This window comes from Bactrocera neohumeralis, chromosome 5 (genome assembly GCF_024586455.1).
Source record: "Bactrocera neohumeralis isolate Rockhampton chromosome 5, APGP_CSIRO_Bneo_wtdbg2-racon-allhic-juicebox.fasta_v2, whole genome shotgun sequence".
NCBI classification, from domain to species: Eukaryota; Metazoa; Arthropoda; class Insecta; order Diptera; family Tephritidae; genus Bactrocera; species Bactrocera neohumeralis.
In genome coordinates, this window is record NC_065922.1 from 70195338 (window position 1) to 70212220 (window position 16883).

Consider the following 16883-nt stretch of genomic DNA (forward strand, 5'->3'; position numbering starts at 1 on the left):
GATATAGTTGAAAATCTTACGGGAGGCAAGTTGTAGTAGCCGTTCGGAAGAAAACAAGGTAGAAAAACCTCAATAAATTCATTCTGATTATCCCGCCTTTGTGATAACAAGGCAGAAACATCTGTAAGCTCAAACTTTCAGATGTTCCGCTAAACTGTGGGAATACATAGATATAAGACGTCTGAGCAGATTTGTATTGACCTTAAGGTACTTTATAGACTTATAACTAGGTTTACTGGAGCTCTAGCTTTAGTAAGGAATGTATATAACTAGTAGTCCTAGTGCGATCCCCAACTTGATTATCAGTCATTGAACCAAACCTAACCTTATCATTTCAGTTAAATAAAGTATCATATTCACCACGGAAGATATAGTATATTGAAATCGACTTCGATTAGTGTCGATCGGTGTTTTGAAAACATCTGTCTTTTAAGGAATTTTATGAAATTTTCTTAAATATGTAAGTGAAGTCTATTAAGAGTTCACGGTATAAGTATTTTATCTATTATTTTTTTTTTGCTGCTGTCCTTACATTTATTTACACTTTTTTCTCTAACTCAATTTATTCGATTCGTAAGTTCTTGCCCTCAGGTTAAGTACCGTACATTCCTTTCAGTCTCACGTTAACATACTATATACCCTGAGTCAAAATATTAAAATCTACAATAAAGAAAATTACTGAATATTAGTGCACACTTTTAGGCGCTCAACCCATTCAAAATTCAAACTTCTTTATTTTTTTTACATCCTCACTTGAAAACATATACGTGCCATACAATTTTCTTTAGCAAATTCAATCCGCTGCGGGCTCACCTCGCTTAACTATTTGCTTAACCTTCGCTCATCTGCCTCTCAAGCCATTAACATTCTAATACATTCGTAAATATTTACTCAACACTTCCTCCTTGCCTCAGTCATACATGCCGCTGCATACATGCATACTTACATATATTAGCAAGCAAGTGAGATGAGTTCAACAACTTGTTGCCCTAACAACCCGGTTAAGAGCGGATTCTCACGCCTCAACGGCTGCCGGCCAATACAACTACATCAGCCGTACTGGTTGTTGTTGTTGCTGTTCTCAACATACTTCGGCCAAGTTACAGCTAAATCCCCAGCATCATCAACGCTTAGAGGCGCACAGCTGTCATGGCGTGTTGCAATGAAGTTGCTATACAAGCCAAAGCACACACACACATAAATGTGCAAGCATATGTAGCGTATATATGTACTTACTTATATATAGTGAGGTGCAAGCGCAATAAACTTATGCACTCTTCGTCTTGGTTTTCGTTTTTTTTTTTGTTTCAGCCGTCAGTTAACCATCTATTATCCGACTTAGATGTTGTTTGTTACAATGTTACGTATACGCTCGGGTGCTCCATGTCTAAGCGCTGCCTACTGCACATATATTTTGCAAGACTTTTTCAAGTTCTGCCGCTATTTTTTTCGGTTTTTTGTTATTGTTACTTTTGTTTTTTTTAGTTGTTGTTGTTGTATACAGAAATTACTACAGTTCACGCTATTGAGGCGTGGAAAAAGTTTAGCATGTAACTGATTGCAGGTCTCTTGTGTCTGGATAGTTGGCTAGAGGTGTAAATAAGTGCTTGTTGCTTTTGTTATTGTTGCTGCTTTAAATGTACAATACCTTCAGCGAAATAGTACTAGTTAGTTTGAGGTGTTTTGGCTTGCGAATAAGGGTCAATAATAAAAAAGGTAGTTGAAACTAACCCTTAAAACTCTAAGGTACAGGCTTATGAAAACAAATTCTTGAAATATACCCTGCATAAACATAAACTAATAAGCCTAAGCCTATATAAAAAGCTGTTTCAATCATTGTTGTTGTAGCAGTATATCAAATTTTTTATATAATTCGGTGCTTGCTGCTCAGGCAAACCAGTCATTGATCCACTATTTTGGAAACCAAGTTTTTTCAATCCTTGTTGGTCTTCTTGCTAGCTTTTTTAATGATCTTCTCTTGCTTCAAATATATTTTCCAATATGAATATATTTTCCAATATGAAATATGAAGGATTTAAAATTCGCCCAAGGTTACTAACTTCCAAAATGCGTAGACCTCAAGCCAACGCACCCATCAAAAACAATACTTATTGAATCGAACCGTTCCAGATTTTATATTGTATTACCCAAAACATAGTTGACCATCACTGTTTAGGTATCTAGAGACTAGTGTCTCGATTAAGCAATAGTCTTCCTCTGGTCTTTATAGATCGTGCCCATATAAAAAGTCTGTATAATCCAAGATAATCACGTTAGCACTTCAAAGTGTGGCTTTGAAGCTCATTTAACTCGATTCTAATTTAAGCTCTTAGTGACGCCTGAATAATTTTTAGACTCTGACTACCTTATATAAACTCTAAAGCTTTTTAGCTGATACTGTAGACTTTATGAAATCTTGAAACTGCTTTATTTTTATAAAGGGAACAACGTCTCTTCATTTTTGAAACGCAGTTCGAAAACTTCTCACTTCTCCGCTTGGATACTGTCTGATCACTGGAATGCTCTACGAACTTTGAACTGCCTTTGAAGTATTTAGGAGGTTCGTGTGATGATTTTTTCTGAAAGAAATAAATTCAATTTCTGGAGGTTCGTGTGATGATTTTTTCTGAAAGAAATAAATTCAATTTCTGGGACTGCATAAAATGAATCTCGACTTCTTGGAAAATACTGTCTGGTAAACAAATCGTCGGGAAACAAATCCGTCTCTCATCGAGTGTAAAACAGTCTCAAAGAAAAAAAATATTAATATTATTAAGGGGCTGTACCAGTGTGACACTTTCAAAAACTTTTTTTTTTTGCTTTTTCGATAGTTTATATATCCTAAAACGTCCTGAGAAATAGGCGAGGTCGTATCTTAAATAGTTTTTGAATGGCAGCGTTTAAATAGCGACCGCTCAGAGGTGCAAACATATATAAGTGAAACTTTAAACGCGTTTTTCTCGAAACGACATTTTTCAAAATTGCTGAAATTATAACTCAACGAGAAATTGACCGATCGACTTCAAATTAAAACTGGATATAGTTGAATACATTTGCTATACAATAGACTACGATCTTTTTGATTGGTTGAAAATTGTCAATTTGGCATTAAAAAACGACCATTTTTTTCGTAAAAAACGATTTTTTTTTCAAAATTACGCCATTTTCTTAATTTTTGATATTTTTCAAAGATCGTAGTTCATTGTATAGAAAATATATTTAAGTTTAATAAACATTTTGAATTTTTTTGTTTCAGCTACTCAATCGACCAGAATCATGCCAGCAGTTGAGGCACTTTTTTTTTCGGCACTTCCGCAGACTGCACATGACTCCGTTATTTTTTAATATTTTTGTAAAAAAAATGTAATATAGCTAAAAATATACTTTATTACATCCATAGAACGTCGAAACATTCAATGTAGTACTTAAAAAAAAATTCACGAAAATCGCCTAATTTTTCATGCGTCACACTGGTATAGCCCTTAAAGCTGAGGACTTAGCCACTCAAGAACTGTCCACAGTAAATCTTGTCTTGAACTTTTTATGAGATCTGCATATTGTTGATGTATAGTAGAGGAAGCATTAGGAGCAAGTTGTATAAGTATAAACAATTTTTTAGAAAGTTTTCGAATCCAAACGTTTACCAAACCTCACTTCGTTTAGTTTACATGCTCGAAAAGAGATTTTTTGAGTTTTTCCTACATACATACCGTGTAGCTGTGGATCCGAGCTAGCAGACTTCAGTTCAATTAGTCCATGTAAAAATTTAATGGGTTCATGTAACGAGCATTTATTTGAACAGCATATTCTTCAGATTTCCGATACTGTTAAGAAAACCTATTGGTCAGTGGGAAAGTAACATCATCTATATCACTTTAGCTAGTTATCGGTTGTTTCACTGCTTTGAGATGTCATTCGCACATGTAGTATCTGCTTTAACTAAGCAATGTACCTTGGCCAGAGTCTGGACCGAATATTCACATGACTTAGAGTACAATCCGAGGTATTCTTTATACTTTTCTTCTCTTCTAGAGTCCAGTTTTCATTCGAAAGTAATCTCATATGTTCAGTTTCTTAAAAGCGCGCATTAAAGTACAGAACGGCAAATCTCTGTATTTACATTTTAGAACGCTCTGAATATTTTTCTAAATACTCTTTGTTAGAATAAATTTTCTTTAATCCAACTTATACTCTGATTGTAAGAACATAATTGTATTCTGTTTATTCGGTTCTTTTGTCGTTTATTTTTTGTTGTTTTCTTTTTTTGCTTTCTGACTTTAAGCATTATGCAGATTCGCAAACTCTCTATTGTTGTTGTTTTTTTTTGTCCAGCTTTAAAATGCGTTTTCTTTGTTATCAGCATTTTTGTTGTACACGCAAATAGTTGTTGTTGTTTAGCATGTTTTACACATGTCGCCCTTAAAGTACACTACGGGGTCTACCAATAAAACTACTTAAAGGCAACAACAATGTCGAATATTTCAAAACTCTACAACAGTCTGTATAAGCTAACACACATACACACACATAGAAATGTGAGTTGATTCTTATAAAGTTTGTGCACTTTTCAGCACAACTGTAGGGATTGTTGGTTACATTGCGCATGTAGTTGTGTGAGGCTGGGTGTAATAATACTTACAGATAGACTGCAAAGCTATATTTGTATTTAAGCATATATGTATACTCATGCAGTCACACATAGATGCTTACATACATCTGTCTGACTTAAGCGTCGACTTGTCAACAGTTAAGTGCAAAAGCTGATAAATCGAGATAACAGAAGTACGACAATAGCAATACTTATGAGACTTAATTTCGCTTGAAATGCCTTGATATTATACATATTTACTTGTATATATGTATATTTTCGAGTCACATTTACATGGCTTTGGCGTATCCTCATACTCGTATTTTGAAAGTCACTTAAAATGGAGTTAACAAAGCAGAATATATACAAGTAGTATATCTTAATTTTTTTAGTGAAGCAGAGAGTTTTCACTTCGATTTCAGTGCAGTCATTCAGTAACTTGGAAAACTTTAAAGAACTAGAACCCTTACCCTTATTTTTCAGAAAAAAAAACTGCCAAGAAACATAAAAATATTTTTTTTGAAGGAATATTTCATACAAAACTATACACTCTAATAATTATTTTTCGAATATATGTACATGCAAAATTTTAATTTTTTTTTAAGAAAAATTTGAAATTTTTTAGAAAAAATGTTATCATAATTTTTTTTTTTGAAAAAAACTGTAAACATTTCGTCTTATATCTTTTATAATTTTTTTTTTAACAAATATTTGAGAGAAGTGTAGAAACTTCTAAAATGCCTATATTTCGAGTGTCAACACAATTATATTTATTTGGTGAAAATATGTTAATACAAGAAAATTACCAAAAGAAAATTTTTTTATGACTTTTTTTAATATTATTTGTATATTTATTATTTGTTGCAACAAACAAACAATAGTTTGGAAAAAATATATCATGAAATCAAAAGAAATGTATAATGATTAGTAATATAGGAGATGAAAAATTTTTTGAATAATATTTTTGTGATAAAAATTTTTTTTAATTTTTTACATTCAAATATTTTTTTTATAATAAAATTAAAAATTAATAAAATTAAAAAAAATTAATTAATAAAATTAAAAAAAATTAATTAAAAAAAAATTTAATTAATTTTTAATTTAATTTAAAATTTAAAATAACATTAAAAAAAGGTAATTATTAAAAAAAAATTAATTAATTTTTAATTTAATTTAAAATTAAAAAAATTTAATTTTTTTTTAATTTTATGTTTTGTTTTTATTTTATTTTTTTTTTTCATATTGTTATTTTTAATTTAATTTAAAATTAAAAAAATGTAATTAATAAAAAAAAATTAATTAATTTTTAAAAAAATTTAATTTTTTATGTTTTGTTTTTATTTTATTTTTTTTTTTTCATATTGTTGTTTAAAAAATTTTCATTACCAAAAAAGGTTCATTTTGAAATAAAAAATTTATAATAAAGTTAAAAATTTTGTTTTTTGACATTTTGTTTTTTATACATATATTCGTTTCAAATATTCTTTGTTTATAAAAAAAATTTCATTAAAAGAAAATACAAAAAGAAGGAATTTTTTGTGTGATAAAAATTTATAATAAAATTAAAAATTAATTTTTCTAACATTTTCGTTTCAAATTTTGTTTGTTTGAAAAAAAATATAAGTATATGTCATAAAAAAAAATTATCAAGAGAAAGCTAATAAAAATAATATTTTTTTTTGTAATAAAAAATGTATACTAAAATTAAATCCGATTTTTTTCGTTTAAAATGTTGTTTGCTCAGACAAAATTAATCATGGAAAAAAAAATTATGTTTGTAATAAAAATTTTCTAAAAAAAATATAAACAAATAAAAATTATTTTTGCAATATTTTTGTATAAAAATATTTTTTTTTATTTTGTTTCAAATATTGATTTTATTTTTTAAGTTTTTATAATTAATTATTAAAATTATTTTTAAGTTTTTTATAATTGTTTTTAACTTTTGTTTATTTTATTTGTTTAAAATAATTATTATATTTTTTTTCGAATATTGCTTTTATTTTTTTTCGTTTTCGCAATTTTTTTTCTTTTAAAAGTAAGAACTATTTTATTCTGTTAGCTAGCAAAATTAATTAATTATTTTTTTTTTGTAATTTTGTTATATATACATACATTTTGTTTTTAGTTTTTATTGTGTTTATTTTTTAAATGTTTTTCAATTTTTTTTATTATAATTATTATTTTAAACCTAATTTGTTTACCTAACCAAATTAATAAATTATGTTTTCATATATTTTTTAATTTATGTTTATTTTATTTATTGCAAATGTGTTTTTTGTTTTTATTTTACATTTGCTACTGTTTTAAATATGCTGCAAATTAGAAATATTATATTTCAGTTAAATGGTATTATTTTCCGAAATAGAATTATATTTTTTATGTTTAGTTTAATTTCTAAAACATAAATCTTTGAAAATGCTTTACATTTTTATTTTTTTAATTTTTTTTGCAGTTTTTTTTAAAAAGTGAATATATGTATTTTATCTTTAATAAATATGAACCATAATTGACAAAAATTTATAATTTAAATACCTTAGATTGGATTAGATTCCTTATATATTAATTAACTGAATATAAAATAGTCCAAATATTTGTTCGTATTTTATGTTTTTGGTCTTCTAAAAAAATATAAACAATGTTGACAAATGTTTGTTAAAAAAAAAATTAAAAACATTACAAAAAATACTTTTAAAACATTTTCATTTATTTTGTTAAATGTTTTAATATTTATTTAGTTCTTTTTTGAAATTTCTTTAAAAAAAGTTTACAACTGCAAGTTTCACCACCACCACCAAGTATTTTCCTTACTTCGAAAACTATTTTCCACATAAAAAATATGTTAAAAATTGAAACCATACCAAGTGGAGTGCTTGCAACAAAAAGCACTTGCATTAACATTCAAAGGATTTCAAATACAACACTGTCTGTGTGCTGCTACAATTTGGCGCACATGATACCTCATGTGTGTGTGGCCAATTTGTGTATGTGTGTGTATATCTACTCATATCTTCGACGCAGCAGCCAGCCATAAGTCATTGCACCGTGCTGTGCCACATATCACATTTCATGCTCAGCGAGCAAAGGCTTTACAGTGCATACATATGTACATATACCATTACAGGTACATATACAATGTACCATTAGAGGTACATATACATATGTAAGTACAGTCATACGTACACTGAAGTAGAGTTATAGTAACAACAATGAAGAATTGTGACCAAGACCGCAGCTGTGCTGCTTTGTACTACACAAACACAGCCATATATGTGGAGATAGAAGTGTATACATACTATGTGTGTAGTATATATGTGTGTGTGCGTGTCTAAATGTGTCAGCGAATGCCAAGAAAAGCGCAAAAGCAACACAAATCAAGGCAAGTGATGGAAAGCAAGACAAAAGGCGCAAGAAATTGTGGGGAAAGAAATGGCAGAACTTTGAATTGCTAAAGCTTAACACATTGTTGTGCCATGTACATGTATGTATATATGTGTATGTATGTGTGCCACTTAAAGAACAGCCAAGTGGTAGCGTACCACAATGCTTTCTAGACCGCGCCATGACTAAAACAACAAATAATATTTAAAGTGCACTTAAATGGCGCGACGCAAGCAAAGTGAAGTGTCAAGCGCGTTGTGAATTTAGCATACAGTTGTATTTAAATGTTTGTGTGTGTGTGAAAGGAAAGTATGAAGATTTATATACGTACATATGTATATATGATACAACAAAAAACAAGAAATTAAGCTGTAATACCCTTCAAATTTCTTATAGCATTAAAAGACATAATAAGTAAAAGATCCATAACTTGATTTTGTGCGGTTAGTTTGTATGGCAGCTATACGTTATAGGGATCCGATCTGAACAATTAGTTCGGAGATTATAGGGTTGCCTTAGACAATAATACATGCCGAATTTCGTGCAGATATTTTGCCAAATAAAAAAGTTTTCTTTACGAGAACTTGATTTTGATCGATCAGTTTGTATGGCAGCTATACGTTATAGGGATCCGATCAGAACAATTAGTTCGGAGATGGTAGGGTTGCCTTAGACAATAATACATGCCGAATTTCGTGCAGATATTTTGCCAAATAAAAAAGTTTTCTTTATGAGAACTTGATTTTGATCGATCAGTTTGTATGGCAGCTATATGTTATAGTAATCCGTTTTGAACAATTTCTTCGGAGATTATAGTTTAGTCTTAGAGAATAATCTGTACCAAATTTCCTGAAGATATATTGCCAAATAAAAATGTTTTGTATAGAAGGCATTGATTTTGAAAGGTCAATTTGTATGGCAGCTATATGTTATAGCATTCTGATCAGAACAATTTCTTCTGAGATTATAGCGTTGCCTTAGACAATAATCTATAACGAATTTCGTAAAGATATATTAACAAACAAAAAATATTTCTATACACGGACTTGATTTTGAACGATCAGATTGTATGGCAACTATATGCTATGCTGATCCGATTTAAATAATTTCTTCGGAGATTATAACATTGCCTTCAACAAAAATCAGTGTCAAATTTTATGAAGATATCTTGTCAAATAACAAATTTTTCAATACAAGAACTTGATTTTATTTAATCCATTTGTATGATAGCCATAAGCTATAGTGATCCGAAATAGGCGGCTTCGACAAACGAGCAGCTCCTTGAAGACGCAAAAACCTGTGTAAAATTTCAGATCGATATCTCAAAAACAGGTTGACTAGTTTGGATATATACATGGCTAAACCGACTCAGCTCATCACCCTGGCTCTTCTTCTGGGTGTTGCAAACTTCAGGCGAAACTTAATATACCTTATTCAGGCTATAAATATGTTATGTATAACTACGAAATGCTTATAATTTCTTTGTATTTGGGAGCGTATGTGTTAAGCAGACATTTGTACTATATATATGTGTGTATACTCTATATATGTATGTATAAGTGTGCATGCATTTGTATTCTCCGCAGCGTTCAAGCGTCTTTTGGAGTGCACTCAAGTGCATATAGCCGCCGTGGTCGCTTGGTTTAGCGACAAAATAGCAGACAAGTGGAAGCAGACGGCACAGACATGCATTTTTAACACAACACATATTACTTAAAACAGCCGACTGTTAAGCGCGCACATACGATTACGAATAGAAATGTGTAAATACTTATTTGTATATGTAAATATTAGAAAAAAAGTGTGCAGTCGCATGTTTTTTTGTTTTTATTATATTTTCACAATTACAGGCACACAAATTTATATATGTATGCACTTCAGCTTGAGTCACGGCGCCGACAGAAATGAATACGCGCGCAGCAGTTGGCCGCTGAAATAAAAATAAAAATAAAATTCTAGTCTCGCGCCAACTTTTCCGCTCAGCTAACTTTTAACGCTTGCTACATGTTGTGGAGCATAAATATATAATATATATGGTTATACATATATGTATATGTATATGTGCATAAGTATATACGCGCGTTTCCAGTTACAGCGTTTAATTTCCACCACATTCGTGTGTTGTGTAGCGTAAAATTTGAAACAATAGTTTTCAGCGCCCATTTTTTGTGGTAATTTTCTTTATTTTTCTTGTTTTTTTGCAACAATTAAACTCATAGCAATAACTCTAAAACCAGACCAGACAACAAAACAACAAAAAAAAAATCGAAAAATAACCAGAAATTTCCAAACAAGTGTTTTAGGTCAGTAATGCCTCTCACGTGCTCAAATAATTAACAAAATATAAAGTTTTGGCAGATTTTGGGAATTTGAAGCAAACAAGTTTGACCCAATTTAGCTTCAGATGAAGTACTTACTAAATTTGTGCTGAAATTTGTTTTATTTTATATTTATCACAATTGCAGACAAATGTTCGATATACCAAAAACTAAAACTCATATATATGTATGCACTGGCTGGTGGGGTGGTTAAACCACCCCGCGCTTCTGATCAGCTTGAGTCACGAGATGTCGCCGACAGAAATGTACTTCTATAGTCCTTATATTACGCGCGCAGCAGTTGGCCGCTGAAATAAAAATAAAAATAAAATTAGGTTAGTCTCGAGCGCCAACTTTTCCGCTCACTAAAAATAACTTTTAACGCTTATGCTACAATGTTTTGTCAGGCGTTTAATTTTCATTCCTACCAGTTCATAAATATATAATATAAGTCTTGGTTATACATATTGTATCATATTTTGTATACAGCTGCTATGGCGTCTGGTAATAAGTATATAATAGAGCAATCGCCGGGATTTTGCCAGCATGTTCCAATACAACAGAAGATAATTTCACGACCACTCCATACTACTGTTATTCCGTGTGGTCATGTCTTATCACAAAGACACTCGATGCTAGGTTAGCACTTCTTGACCAACCCTGAATGCACTTTCAATGAGTTCAAATATAAACTATCCTGTTGTCTAAGTGGAAGGTCACTTTTGAGGGAAGCTGCACTCCGGAGTTGTAAATCTGCTGCTATCTCAATGGCTGCAACCGCAGCACAGCATATATATACATCGTAATTTTACGTTTTTACTACCCATTTGCTATCATACCTCACACTTTGCTCTTTAACCATATTTTTTGTTTTTTGTCCCAAAGGACTCTCGCATGTAAGCTTCAGAGAGTTTTAAATCAATTTTTGACCAAAAGCAATACTAATATCAGTATTCTGCTTGTCACGATTGCAATCGTAATTTAACTCTAAATACCAGTCTTCTTCTTCAATATATATATTAATTTTTATTAAAGTAATCAAAATATTTTAGGGTTATTATAGACCACTTTCAAATCAAAAAATTAGTTATCAGATTTAATGAAGTTGAGCCGAATTTTGAGCTGGGAAAACAATCTATTTTTGACCACACAGATGGAGAAATTGAAATAAAATATTAAAGAAATATTACTTTCGATGCTAACAAAGTTTCCACTGAGACAGCAGACTTGGCAACAGATTTGTACTACCCTAAAAGCTTTCACAGGTACCTTTAAGTGAAAATTGTGTAATAAAAAACTTGTTCTTTCTCTAGTATCTCAACATCTCTACTTCTTTAAAGGATATTCACTCAGTTGGTTTTTTTATCATTTATAAAAAAACTTTTTAATGAAGTCAAAAGTGGTGTGAGCTTACCCCAATAAAGAAGAAGAAAAATATATCCCTCACACCAGTTTGTTTATCTCATCATTTTATAGATCTACCCATTAAAAAAATATTATTTCTATTTATTCTCTTCAGTCTCTTTATTATTGAGCTGGCGATATTTAAACTTTAAGCCCTTTAAGTAAAATTTCTAAAGTGCATAATGAAATAACTGCAATTACAAAAGTTAAGTGTTGCCTACAATTAGGCGCATTTCATAATGTATCAGCAATATTTTAGCGAAGTCACATAGCCGAGAAGCTTATATTACCATGACAAGTCATGTGTAGTTGCGGTTGGAATATCCACAGCTTTAAGTGGAATCTTGTCTGACCACTGAATAATAGCTTTAAAGTTAAAATAGTTTTTCCTTCGCCTGTAAACTTTTGAAAAAAGGTGTTACGTTATTTTGCATTATACATATGTATATAATATTTCTCAATGGTCGTCGCCTAATAATTTACTAGTTTTAATGGCTTTTTAGTACGTCATTTTTCAAGTTATTTATAAGATTTCAAAGCAAAGATAGCGGAAATAATAAGTTCGTAATTCTTCTACTACTTACTCTTTTTAATAATCGTTTTTTACTTATTTTTTCAGTGATAATCAAAATTATTTCTTTTCATAGAAATTTACTAATCTATTACTTTCTGCTTTTATATACTTTCAGGTGATTAAAAAAAATAAAGTAAGTGAACATTTATTTAAAAATTTTGTTACAATATTGTTTTATAATATTTTGTTATGCAACTAAGGTATATAATATAATTTTGTATTATGTTATTATTGTACTCTAAAGAGCTTAAACAGAGTATATTAATTAAGCCACGAAGTTTTGAACACCCAGAAAGAACCGGAGAGACCCTATAAAATGTATATATAAATGATCAGTTTGACGAGCTTAGTCGATTTAGCCATATCCGTCTGTCCATTTATTTGTCTGTCTATATATTTGCGAACTAGTCACTCAGTTTCTGATATATCAATCGGAAACACATGCCCTTTTCTACCCAAGAAACTGCTCTTTTATTGGAAATGTTTGTATGGAAAACTTTTTCACTTGAATTTGGCATGGTTTATAGACTAAGGCAGCGGTACTAGCTCCGAAAAAATAGTTTACATCAAATCCCTATAGCATTTAGCTGCCATATAAACTGACCGATCATAATCAAGTTCTTATAAGAAATTTTTTGCATTTGTGTAAATTATACCTTGTGCAACCGAAATTAAGATTTTTTCTTCATTTTATTTCTGTTAATACTGTTATATAAATAAACATATTAAATAAAAAATATATTTTTAATTACAATTTTATTTAAATTTTTTTTTAATTTTTTATTATTTTTTAAATATTAACATTTATTAGTTTTTTGTACATATATTTATTTTTTCTCCTTCTGTTTATATTTTTTTATTTCCTTCAATTTATATTTATTTATTTATTTCGTCATATAGTTTAATTAATTTATTTATTTTATTCCATTTTTTTACTACTAATTTCCATATAATTTGTGTTTGACAATTTTATTTTGATAAAAATAAAAATCTATATTAATTATTCAGACTCGTTATTATCTAGCTTGCGAAATTTAAATATTAAACCCTTGAAATAAAATTACTAATAATAAAAAGTAAAGTATTGAAGTATTGCCTACAATTAGGAGCATTTCAATATTTTAGCGAACTCTCATACCCAAAATATACATATTTATTTTTTATTTCCTTCAATTTATGTTTATTTATTTTTGTTTTTTTTTTAGTTTCATTATTTTTATTAGTTGAAAAAATTATTTTTGTTACTAATTTCCATGCAATTTATTAGTGAGAATTTTAATTTTAGAAACTACATAATAATTTAAATTTTATATATGTATGTATATACTATAATCTTTATTAATATCAAAACATATGTTCCACACATTTTATTAAAAACAATTGCGCATTGAATTTATTTATTTTTTATATTTATATTTTTTTTTTTTTTTTGTATATCTCTTTGCTATATTTATTTTGGATTTCTATATAATGTCATTTATTTTTTTTATTAATAATTTTTTTACTCTTAATTTCATTGTAATTTACATTAAAAAATATGAATTTTTAAAACTTTAAATTAATTTGATTTTATACATTTTTTCTATTTTCCAATAATTTAAATTTTATATTTTTTCTATACAAAATTATTTATTTAATTTTAATTTTATAACTCAAACTATTTTATTTTAACATTTTATTATTATCAAAATACTTTTTCCTCACATTTTATTTAAAAAAATATTTCATACTCAAACAATTATAAACTCAAATTCCTCAAACAAATTTAAAACATTTATAATTCTCGAAAATATTTTAAATATTTAAAATTCTCTACAACGAAAAAGATTCACACTCACCACATTTGCTGCTGAAAAATTCGCATTGTCATGCAGGCGAGCGTGCATTTACGCAACCGTGCCAGCTGTAGCACTTTCGCAAACAAAGGTAAAACGAAAGATTTAAAAATAAAAATGCAAACGTCACCCGTGGGAAGCGTGCTGCGGCAGCAAATGATAACGGCACGCCGCAATGACGTACCACGGTGTCTGCTGCAATGGGACACCGTTGCTCTGGAGCACACAGCGGCAAAAAATTGTTTCGAAACAACTACATGCACCAACACAAGCAAAGCACGCCTTAAAGCCAGCTACTGCCAAAACAAATATGTGTGTGTTTATAGCATATTTCAAGGCGCAGAAACATAAATTTTTAATTACGCAAACATACACGTGAGCAGCGCGGCATTAATGTGTGAATGTAGAAGTGGAAATAATTCGTGTTTATTTCTTCTCAATTCTTAAATTTCACGGTTATTTTTTTGTTTATATTTTTCACTTTTTTCTTTGTTCTCGTTTCTTGTTCTGCCTACATTCGTTCGCCACTCTAATATGTCATTAATTTATAATATATTCTCTATTCCAACACTTTCGTGTCACTACGCTTTCACTACCGTGGCGCCATTGGTCTGCGCCGTACATGCACCGTTAAATGACCGACCCGAACTGATGACTGCTTGGCCAAAGCAAATATTGGCTACACTACTGTGTCTGTGGTGAGTTACAGCAGCAGCTTGTGGTGTATGAAATTGTAGCGTTTAACGCATATACCTACCTATACCGTTAGCTTAGCAATAATGCTTATGTTAACGGCTGAATTTTTTCCGTTGCGCTGTTAACGATTATTACGCTCGCCGCTAACGAGCTGGCAATAACAGCTAAGCGTTTACCTTTGTTCAAGCAAGAAATTAACTGGCGTCGGTAGTGTTGTGTGGTGAGTTCAAAGAGCAGCAAGGCTTTTGTTATTCCACCTCAACTTTAGTTAATGAACTCTGGCGTTGTAATGTAGCATAGAGTACTCTTAGTCTCAATATGTGGACACCACTGTACATTGTTTCTTATATCCAGGCATTAGCGCTCACTTGCTCGCTCTCTTTTCAGCTAACTGTATTGTCCGCTTATGCACTTTTTAATTAATATTGACTCATTAGCATATAAATTTTACAAACTTAGCATACTTTTCGGCTTCTATTTGAAGAGATATGTTATAATCAGCATGTAAATATAATATTTCTCAGGCTTTATCGTTTTCTAACATGACTCTGTTCTGCACTTCCGCTCTTTTATATTCATTTTGTCTAATAATATATAAATTTTATAGCTTTAGCATACTTTTAGGCTGGTATTTTGCATAAAATGCTATAAACACCCTCATGTTAGTATTTCTCTTGTCTCTAACAGTCTCTCTTGTCTTTTAACATGACTGTTCTACACTCTCGCTCTTTCAAATTCATTTTGTCTCGCTGCACCTACAGCCTTACAACTGTAACATACGTCTAACTGTTGATTTCTACATTTTTCACCTTTCTTGGCATCTACCTCAACCATGAACTACCCCTTATGTTATAGTAAGGCCGTTCCCCGCTCTGGTGAATATAATTGAGTTGGCAATTTGCATACACCTCTATTTTTTCACTTTTGTGACATTTGATATAATTTTTTTGAACTTTCAGAAATAGATTATTAAAATTATTTCTTTCAAATGAGTTGTACATAAATTTTTAACATACTTTTAGGGTGCGAGCTGCCTGCTGAAGCATAAAACTATACTAAACAAACAGTGTAGCGTTTGAATCCTGAAGGTATGCAAATATTTCCATATAAAACGTCAATAATTTTATATAATCTCGAATTTCGCACATTTTTTGTGAAATTGCCACTACTGTCGTAATCTATGAAGATACCTGCCACTATAGCCTTAATGAGTGGGAGCTGGATATCGGTTTTGTTTATTTTCTCTGCATTCAACTGCTATTTCAAAGCAATAGCACTTTTACAAATAATTTGTGGACCATCTTTCGATTTCAGCAAAGTCTATTTCAGCCTGGCCCTGAACTGTGACACTTGTTCTCTTTCTCTCTTTTCTTTCCTATTTTATTGCAATTTATTTTTTTCTCGGTTCGGTTAACTACTTTTATTAATTTTCCGCTTTCATTTTTAAAACTCAAATAAACCAAACAATCCTTATCAACGAAGGGGTCACTTTAAAAATTAAAAAGCAAAAATAGAAACAAACAAATCTAAATCTGAATTTCGCACATAGAACACCAGCAATCTCATTACGAGTACACCGCATATTATGTTCGATAGTTGTGAAGCCGCCAAAAACGCGCGCGCACACACTCACGCTCGCATTTGCCAAATTTTATAAAATTACATGGCACTTAGGTTGCGTATACGCACTGTTGGTGCTCCAAAGAGCGTACATTTCAAATTCAATTTCACTTAAGTGAGTTGTGCACACATACTTAGAGCGGCATGAGCGCGTAGCCACTGCTAAATTGCGGCAAAAAGGTAGCTGGAAAAACCCAAACAAAAGCAACAACAACTGCAATAAAAAGCAAAAACAACAACGACAGCAATTTTGCGCCAGCAATGTGATGAGGCTCATTTCGAAAGCCAAATGACATGACAACAACAAATTTTAGTTTTATTTTCATGTTGTTGCTTCAACTATTTTGGTTGCTGTGGACGCCTGTGCACGCTGTCGCTATGAATGCAGAGCAGCGTTGAGCTTTTTGCCGTGCGTAAATGTAAATTAAAATGGTTGCGATTTGCCACAACGCCTGAAATCCAGCAGC

General features: G+C 30.5%; 1 protein-coding gene across 3 annotated transcripts in view; it reads right to left on the reverse strand.

Moving 5' to 3' along the window:
- Positions 1-14758, reverse strand: part of LOC126758139 (uncharacterized) — a 33645-nt gene extending 18887 nt beyond the window's left edge. For all 3 annotated transcript variants that reach the window (XM_050472212.1, XM_050472211.1, XM_050472210.1), the window contains exon 1: positions 14104-14758. The gene's annotated coding sequence lies outside the window, so the exon portion shown is untranslated. The remainder of the gene's footprint in view (positions 1-14103) is intronic.
- Positions 14759-16883: the final 2125 nt, after the last annotated feature.